Source organism: Somniosus microcephalus, unplaced genomic scaffold (genome assembly GCF_052327205.1).
Source record: "Somniosus microcephalus isolate GS21.2 unplaced genomic scaffold, FLI_Smic_1.0 unresolved_chr5, whole genome shotgun sequence".
Lineage (NCBI taxonomy): Eukaryota > Metazoa > Chordata > Chondrichthyes > Squaliformes > Somniosidae > Somniosus > Somniosus microcephalus.
This window is the reverse complement of record NW_028225183.1, coordinates 6,133,338-6,141,992: the sequence shown is the minus strand read 5'-3', so window position 1 is coordinate 6,141,992 and position 8,655 is coordinate 6,133,338.

Sequence of the window (8,655 nt, the reverse complement as noted above, 5' to 3'; positions counted from 1 at the left end):
GCCCTGCCTTCGGTCTATTTCATTTTCTTTCCAGTTTTGAGGAAGGGTTTCGAGCCGAAACATCAACTCAAATTTCTCTCCACTGATGTTGCCTGACCTGCTAAATTATTCAGGCATTTTCTGTTGATATTTCGGATTTCCATCATCTGCAGTATTTTGCTATCGAGGAGTGGGACAATTGGAGAGTTCTTTCACAGGGCCGGCAGAGGCAGGATGGGCCGAACGGCCGAATTCTATGCAATAAGATTCTATGCAGCAACATAGAGATACAGAGTGAGATAGAGAGAGAGAAAGAGAAAGCAAAGGCTGACATAAAAAGAGAAATGACAAAGCGATAGACAGAAATTAAAAGAAAATTATAATAATGAGAGAGAAGCAGACTGAGATTAACAGTTATACAACAGAGAGACAGACTATGAAAGACAGACAGACACAAATACAAACAGGGCGGTAGAGACAGATTAAAACACATTAAACGCTAGATAATATTTTTCAAACTCTCCTCGTAATCAGCCTGGCGTGTGGGAGTGCAGACTAGCAGAACAGCAGCAGGTGAAGCAGGTGGGCCAGTTATTGTACGTTCTGGGATAACACACTGTTGGGTTTAATTTTGACAGTTGTAAAGGTGATGCCTGGAAGTTGCATAATGAAATCACCCAGTCTGCTAATCTGACCCTATCCATCACTTAAACATCAGGTTTACCAGCTGATCTGTTCAAAGTGTAACTGTGTGGAGTTTGCACATTCTCCCCGTGTTTGCGTGGGTTTCCTCTGGGTGCTCCAGTTTCCTCCCACAGTCCAAAGATGTGCGGGTTTGGATGATTGGCTATGATAAAAATTGACCCTTAGTGTTAGGGGGGGTTTAATACGTGGGGTTATGGGGATAGGGTGGGATTTGTGTTGGTGTAGGGGTTACGGGGATCGGGTGGGATATGTGTCGGTGCAGGCTCGATGGGCCGAAATGGCCTCTATCTGCACTGTGGGGTTTCTGTGATTCTGTGATTCTGTGATTCCCAGTGACCTGCTGTATTCTGTAATAAATTGTAATGTACTCTTACCTTTCTGGTGTTTTAATAAACTGGAATATAACAACAAACAAAACAAAGTCAATGTGAAATAAAACCCCAAAACTGGTGGAAATACACAACAGGTCAGAAAGAATAAGGGTAATTGTTTCGGGTTTGGACAATCGTCTTCCTAAGTGAAACAAAGTGACACAGATTTTTAATCCACAAATATATTTGTGTGTATGTGTGTATTGACATATGTAAAAATTACAACCACAGGGAGAAACATCAGCAGAGTGTACAACATATTATTTCAGTCAATGATCCCATTCACAAAAATAGAAAAAAAATAGCATCCAAAGCTCGAGCTCATCTGGATGAGTAGAGAAACATTAAAAGGAAACAGAAAGAACGAAGTTTATGCTAAACGACAGCCTCGTAATTCAATGTAGATACAAGCTGAATACTAAAAGTAGACAGGAGAACTGGGAGTAAAAGAGAATTTATGAGAATAAATTAGCGGCTAACATAAAAGCAGACACAAAAATATTTCAAAAACTTATTGTTTTATAAAAAAGTTAATTAATTTGTAAATCTTTTCTCTAACCTCTATAATTCTCCTACTTTTCACCGTTTCTCCAGACCCGGGGCCTAGGCTTCTCCAACAGCCAGCAGCGCAACTCTAGTCCCAGGCTCCCGGCCTAGACAGAGACAAACACTGGCAGAGGGGAGAGGGTGTGCTGCCTCAGCTCCATTCCCGGGGTCAGTAGGTGGGGAGACTTCATAAGCAACTGGGGTAGGTCGCAAGCCCCGAATTATAATCTGAAGATCCTGTGTTTGCAGCTGAGGAAGTTTCTTCTGCTGACAGCCCCAGGTTAACGGCAGCCATCTTTGTCAAGGAGGGCGAAAAGTCTCAGTGCGACGCCATTTTGATTAAGTGTGTAACAGAGTGCATGCACGGCCATCTTAGTACAGGCACATAGAGTGGGTGGGGCTTCTGTGCTCCAAATCGGGTTCTGGTGAACGAGACAGAAAATGGACTGTGTGGGCGGATCCTAATCTTTCCAACTGAAATGCAAGCGGCGGCCATTGTTTGTGATACAACACACTGAGAGGTGAGGACCTCTTTTGTACTAAAAAGATTGGTGAGGTTGTAAAGTGTATGTTATAGAAAGATATACCAAAAATATTTTAGAAGTACTTTAAGTTTCATGCTTCCCCAGCCCTTGCTCCCCCGCTCCCTTTGCCACCTCCCTTTCCCCGCCCCCTCCCTTTACCCCCTTCCTCCCCCTCCCTTTCCCCCCCTTTCCCTCCCTCTCCACCCTCCCTTTCGCCCCCATCCACTCTCCCTACCCCCATCTTCCTTCCCCCCTTCCCCCTCCCTTTGCCCCCTCCCCTCCCTCTCCCCATCCCTTTCCCCACCCTTCCCCCCTCCGTTCCCCCCTCTGCCTTTCCCCCCCTTCCCCCGTCCCTTCCCCCCAACCATCCCTCTCCCCCCTCCCTTTCCACCCTTCCCCCACCACACCCCCACCACCCCTTCCCCCCCATCTTCCCCCCAACACCCCCCTTCACCCCTCCACAACCCTTCCCCCATAACCACTTCCCCCCCACACCCCCCACACCCGCCCCCACCCCTCCCACAGCCCACACACCTCTTTCTGACCAACCCACCCCTTTCTCCCCCACCCCTTGCTCCCCCACCCCTTGCTCTCCCACCCCATGCGCCCCCATCTCTTTCCCCTTTCTCTCCTCCCCACTCTGTCTCTCTCTCTCCCTCCCTGTCTCTGTCTCCCTCTCTCTCCCTCTCATTCCCTCTCTCCCTCCTTTGCTTTCCCTCTTTCTCTCCTTCACTCTCTCTCTCCTTTCTTCTCTCTCTCCTTCCCTCACTCTCTCCTTCCCTCTCTCTCTCTACTTCCCTCTCTCCCTCTCCTTCCCTCTCTCTCTCCTTCACTTCCTCTCACCTTCCCTCTCTCTCTCTCCTTCCCTCTCGCTGTCCTTCATTCTCTCTCCATCCCTCTCTCTCTTTTTCCTTCCCTCTCTCCTACCCTCTCTCTCGCTCTACACACCCCGTCTCTCTCTTCCCCCGTCGCTTTCTCTCTTCCCCCCCGTCGCTCTCTCTCTTCCCCCCGTCGCTCTCTCTCTTCCCCCCCGTCGCTCTCTCTCCCCCCGTCGCTCTCTCTCTTCCACCCCAGTCGCTCTCTCTCTTCCCCCCCTAATCGTTCTCTCTCTTCCCAACACAATCGCTCGCTCTCTCTCTTCCCCCCAGTCGCTCGCGCTCTCTCTTCCCCCCCCCCGGTCCGCTCGCTCTCTCTCGTTCCACCCCAGTTGCTCTCTCTTCCCCCCGTCGCTCTCTCTCTTCCCCCCAGTCGCTCTCTCTCTTCCCCCCCAGTCGCTCTCTCTCTTCCCCCCAAGTCGCTCTCTCTCTTCCCCCCCAGTCGCTCTCTCTCTTCCCCCACAGCCGTTCTCTCTCTTCCCCCACAGTCGCTCTCTCTCTTCCACCCCAGTTGCTCTCTCTCTTACCCCCCAGTCGCTCTCTCTCTTTACCCCCAGTCGCTCTCTTTCTTCCCCCAGTCGCTCTCTCTCTTCCCCGCTGCCGCTCTCTCTTTCCCCCCCATTGCTCTCTCTCTTCCCCCCCAGTCGCTCTCTCTCTTCCCCCTCACTCTCTCTCTTCCCCCTCAGTCGCTCTCTCGCTACCCCCCCCCCCACAATCACTCGCTCTCTCTCTTCCCCCCAGTCGCTCGCTCTCTCTCTTCCCCCCCGGTTGCTCGCTCTCTCTCTTCCCCCCAGTCGCTCTCTCTCTTCCCCCCAGTCGCTCTCTCTCCTCCCCCCAAGTTGCTCTCTCTCTTCCCCTCCAGTCGCTCTCTCTCTTCCCCCCAGTCGTTCTCTCTCTTCCCCCCCAGTCAATCTCTCTCTTCCCCCCAGTCGCTCCCTCTCTCTCTCTTCCAACAACAACATGCCCTCAAACGACCCTCGGCACCGCCGGGCACTTCAGCTAGTCTCTTTCAAAAATAACATAAGATTTGCCAAAAACGTTTTATAAGTACTTTCCCTTTCATCTTTCAAGGCATTAAAAGGTAGAAATGTTGCCCGGCAGCAGATTCACAGAGGGACAGACAGACAGGCCCGAAAGCCTGGGACTCGATTTAAACCGCCCGGCCCAAAACAGCCCTGGCAACACCGGGCTCCTCCAGCTAGTATATATAAAAGTATCCGTCTGTCTGTCTGTATGTATGTCTGTCTGTCTGTCTGTCCGCTATACACTCAAAATGTATAGAGCGTACCTACACATATGTTATATCAGAAGAAAGCTGATGATCAGCGGAGTGTCATAGGCGTATTAACTTTTTGGTCAGACAAACATTGATCGGACAGTGTACAAAACACTTTCAAAAATCCGCTCATTAGCTGTTGACCTATCTTACCGCTCATTATCGTTGATTGACGTGATGGTTGGCCAATTGGGGCAGTTTCATGGCGTGTGTGGGCGGGGCCTAATCCTTCAAACTGCCGAGCGGGAGATGAGCTGAGGTGAGGTGGTGGCCATTAAAGACCAGCCGGGCCTGAAGCACTGGTGGCCGCCCTTCTTCACCCGCAAAATATCCCTCCGGCTCTACTTTATAGCGGGGGAGAGGCTGCTTTAAATTAGATCGTTCACTCAGTTACGTCTCTCTTCATCTCTTTTGTTTTTCTTCTCTCTGGCCGGCTGCGCTGGAAAACAGAGAACCACACGGCCCGAGAGACAGCGAGCAGGGGAGCAGTGGCGAGGTTCCAGCTCAGCGGATTGGGCGCTCATCAGGGGTCAGCTGCAGCACATCGACCGGAGGAGCGGCGGCTCTCTCTCTCCTCCCCCCTCTCTCTCTCTCTCTCCTTGCCCCCCTCTCTCTCTCTCTCTCTCCCGCCGACCTCACAAAATGGCGTCCGCCCTTCTTCACCCCGCTGGGCTCTCGGACATGGGAGTCCAGAGCGAAAGGCCTTCGACTGCCGCCCGGCCAATCGGGTCCAAAGGCAAACCTGGTTAAACATGAGGAACCCCGGGCTCGCTTCTGAGCGATGGGCACCCGGCCTCCCGGTGTCGGACTGACTCCGTTCTGGTACCGAGGTGAGTCAGAGGGAGAGAGAGGGAGTGAGAGAGAGAGAGAGTGGAGCAGGGAGAGAGAGGGGCAGGGAGAGCGAGAGGAAGGGAGAGAGAGCGGGGGAGAGAGAGAGGGGAGAGAAGGGAGCGGCAGGGAGAGAGAGGGGGAGGGAGAGAGAGAGGGTAAGGGCAGGGAGAGAGAGAGGACCAGGGAGAGAGAGAGGGGCAGGGAGAGAGAGGGTCAGGGAGAGGAGAGAGAGGGGGGAGAAAGAGAGGGGAGAGAGAGTGGCAGGGAGAGAGGGGGGAGGGAGAGAGACAGGGTGAGGGAGGCAAAGCGTGAAGGGGTGGGAGAGGGAGTGAGAGCTCGCCTTCTTCCTTCCATCGGCTGCCGCAATTCAAACACCCGGCCGACCTCACATAATGGCGGCCGCGATTCTTCACCCGCGGGGCTCTGAGTAAAGCCCCTTCCCCGGGGTGTCTTCCTCTCTTCTCTATCTCCTTACCTCACTCTCTCCCTCCCTCTCGCCTTCTGTCTCTCTCTCTCTCCTTCCCTCTCTCTCTCCTTCACTCTCTCTCTCTCTCCTTCCCTCTCTCTCTCTCCTTCCCTCCCTCTCTCTGTCTTTCTCTCCTTTCCACTCTCTCTCTCTCTCCTTTCCTCTCTCTCTCTCCTTCCATCTCTCTCTCCTTCCCTCTCTCTCTCCTTCCCTTTCTGTGTCTATCTCCTTCCCTCTCTCTCTCTCTGTCTCTCTCTCTCCTTCCCTCTCACTCTCTCCATCCCTCTCTCTCTCCTACCCTCTCTCCCTCTCTCGCCTTCCATCTCTCTCTCTCTCCTTCCCTCTCTGTCTCTCTCTCCGTCCCTCTCTCTCTCTGTCTCTCTCCTTCCCTCTCTCGCTCCTTATCTCTCACTCTCTCCTTCCCTCTCGCTCTCATCCTTCCCTCTCTCTCTCTCGCTCCTTCCCTCTCTCTCTCCCTCCTTCCCTCTCACTCTCTCTCCTTCCCTCTCTGTGTCTCTCTCCTTCCCTCTCTCTCTGTCTCTCTCTCTCCGTCCCTCTCTCTCTCTCTCCTTCCCGCTCTCTCTCCTTCGCTCTCTCCCTCTCTCTCCTTCCCTCTCTCTATCTGTCTCTCTCTCCTTCCCTCTCTCTCTCTCATCCTTCCCTCTCCCTCTCCTTCCCTCTCTGTCTCACTATCCTTACCTATCTCTCTCTCTCTCTCCTTCCTCTCTCTCTCTCTCTCCTTCCCTCTGTATCTCGCCTTACCTCTCTCTCTCTCCTTCCCTCTCTCTCTCTCCTTCCCTCTCTCTCTCCTTTCCTCTCTCTCTCTGTCTCTCTCTCCTTCCCTCTCTCTCCTTCCCTCTCTCTCTCTCTCTCTCCTTCCCTCTCTCTGTCTCTCCTCCTTCCTCTCTCTCTCCTTCCCTCTCTCTCTCCTTCCTCTCTCTCTCCTTTCCTCTCTCTCTCTGTCTCTCTCTCCTTCCCTCTCTCTCCTTCCCTCTCTCTCTCTCTCTCTCCTTCCCTCTCTCTGTCTCTCTCTCCTTCCCTCTCTCTCTCCTTCCCTCTCTCTCTCCTTTCTCTCTCTCTCTCGCTCCTTCCCGCTCTCTCTCTCCTTCACTCTCTCTCTCTCTCTCCTTCACTCTCTCTCTCCTTCCCTCTCTCTCTCTCTCCGTCCCCCTCCCTCTCTCTCCCTCCTTCCACCCCTCTCTCCCTCTCACTCTCCCTCCCCCTCTCTTTCCCTCTCTCTCTCCTTCTCTCTCTCGCTGTCTCCTTCCCTCTCTCTCTCCCTGCCATTCTCTCCTTCCCTCTCTCTCTCTCTCCTTCCCTCGCACTCTCTCCTTCTCTCTCTCGCTGTCTCCTTCCCTCTCTCTCTCCCTGTCTTTCTCTCCTTCCCTCTGTCTCTCTCTCCTTCCCTTGCACTCTTTCCTTCTCTCTCTCTCTCCCTCCCTCCCACTCTCTCTCTCTCATTCCCACTCTCTCTCTCTCTCCTTCCTCTCTCTCTCTGTCTCCTTCCCTCTCTCTCTCTTTCCCTCTCTCTCTCTCTCTCCTTCCCCCTCTCTCTATCTCTCTCTCCTTCCCTCTCTCTCTCTCTCCTTCTCTCTCTCTCTCATTCCCACTCTCTCTCTCTCTCCTTCCCTCTCTCTCTCTGTCTCCTTCCCTCTCTCTCTCTTTCCCTCTCTCTCTCTCTCTCCTTCCCCTCTCTCTATCTCCACTCCTTCCCTCTCTCTCTCCTCTTCCCTCTCCCTCTCTCTCTTTCCTTCTCTCTCTCTCCTTCCCTCTCTATCTCTCTCTCGTTCCCCTCGCTCTCACTCTCTCTCTCCTTCCCTCTCTCTCTCTCTCTCCTTCCCCTCTCTCTATCTCCCACTCCTTCCCTCTCTCTCTCCTCTTCCCTCTCCCTCTCTCTCTTTCCTTCTCTCTCTCTCCTTCCCTCTCTATCTCTCTCTCGTTCCCCCTCGCTCTCCTCTCTCTCTCCTTCCCCCTCTCTCTCTTTCCTTCCCTCTCTCTCTCTCTCTTCCCTCTCTCTCTCTCTCTCTCTCCTCCCCTCTCTCTCTCCTTCCCCCTCTCTCTCTCCCTCTCTCCTCCCCATCTCTCTCTCCTTCTCTCTCTCTCTCTCTCTCAATCTTCCTCACTCCCTCTCTTCCCTCTCTCTCTCTCCTTCCCTCTCTCTCTCCTTCCCTCTCTCTCTCCTTTCCTCTCTCTCTCTCTCTCTCCTTCCCTCTCTCTCTCTCCTTCACTCTCTCTCTCTCTCCTTCACTCTCTCTCTCTCTCCTTCCCTCTCTCTCTCTCCTTCCCCTCTCTCTCCCTCCTTCACCCCTCTCTCTCTCTCTCTCCCTCCCCTCTCTTTCCCTCTCTCTCTCCTTCTCTCTCTCGCTGTCTCCTTCCCTCTCTCTCTCCTGTCTTTCTCTCTTCCCTCTCTCTCTCTCCTTCCCTCGCACTCTCTTCTTCTCTCTCTCGCTGTCTCCTTCCCTCTCTCTCTCCCTGTCTTTCTCTCCTTCCCTCTCTCTCTCTCTCCTTCCCTCGCACTCTCTCCTTCTCACTCTCTCTCCCTCCTTCCAACTCTCTCTCTCTCATTCCCACTCTATCTCTCTCCTTCCCTCTCTCTCTCTGTCTCTTCCCTCTCTCTCTCTCTCTTTCCCCTCTCTCTCTCTCTCCTTCCCTCTCTGTCTCTCTCTCCTTCCTTCTCTCTCTCTCTCTCTCTCTCTCTCCTTCCCTCTCTCTCTCTCTCTCCTTCTCTCTCTCTCTCTCCTTCCCTCTCTCTTTCTCTCACTCCCTCCTCTTCTCTCTCCTTCCCTCTCTCATCTCCTTCCCTCTCTCTCTCCTCTTCCTCTCTCTCTCTCTTTCCCTCTCTCTCTCCTTCCCTCTCTGTCTCTCTCTCGTTCGCCTCGCTCTCACTCTCTCTCTCCTTCCTCTCTCTCTCTCTCCTTCCCTCTCTCTCTCTCCTTCCCCCTCTCTCTCTTCCTTCCCCCCTCTCTCTCCTCTCTCTACTTCCCCCCTCTCTCTCTCTCCTCCCCCCTCTGGCTCTCCTTTCCCCCTCTCTCTCTCCCTCTCTCCTCCCCCTCTCTCTCTCTTCCCTCCCTATGTTCTCTCC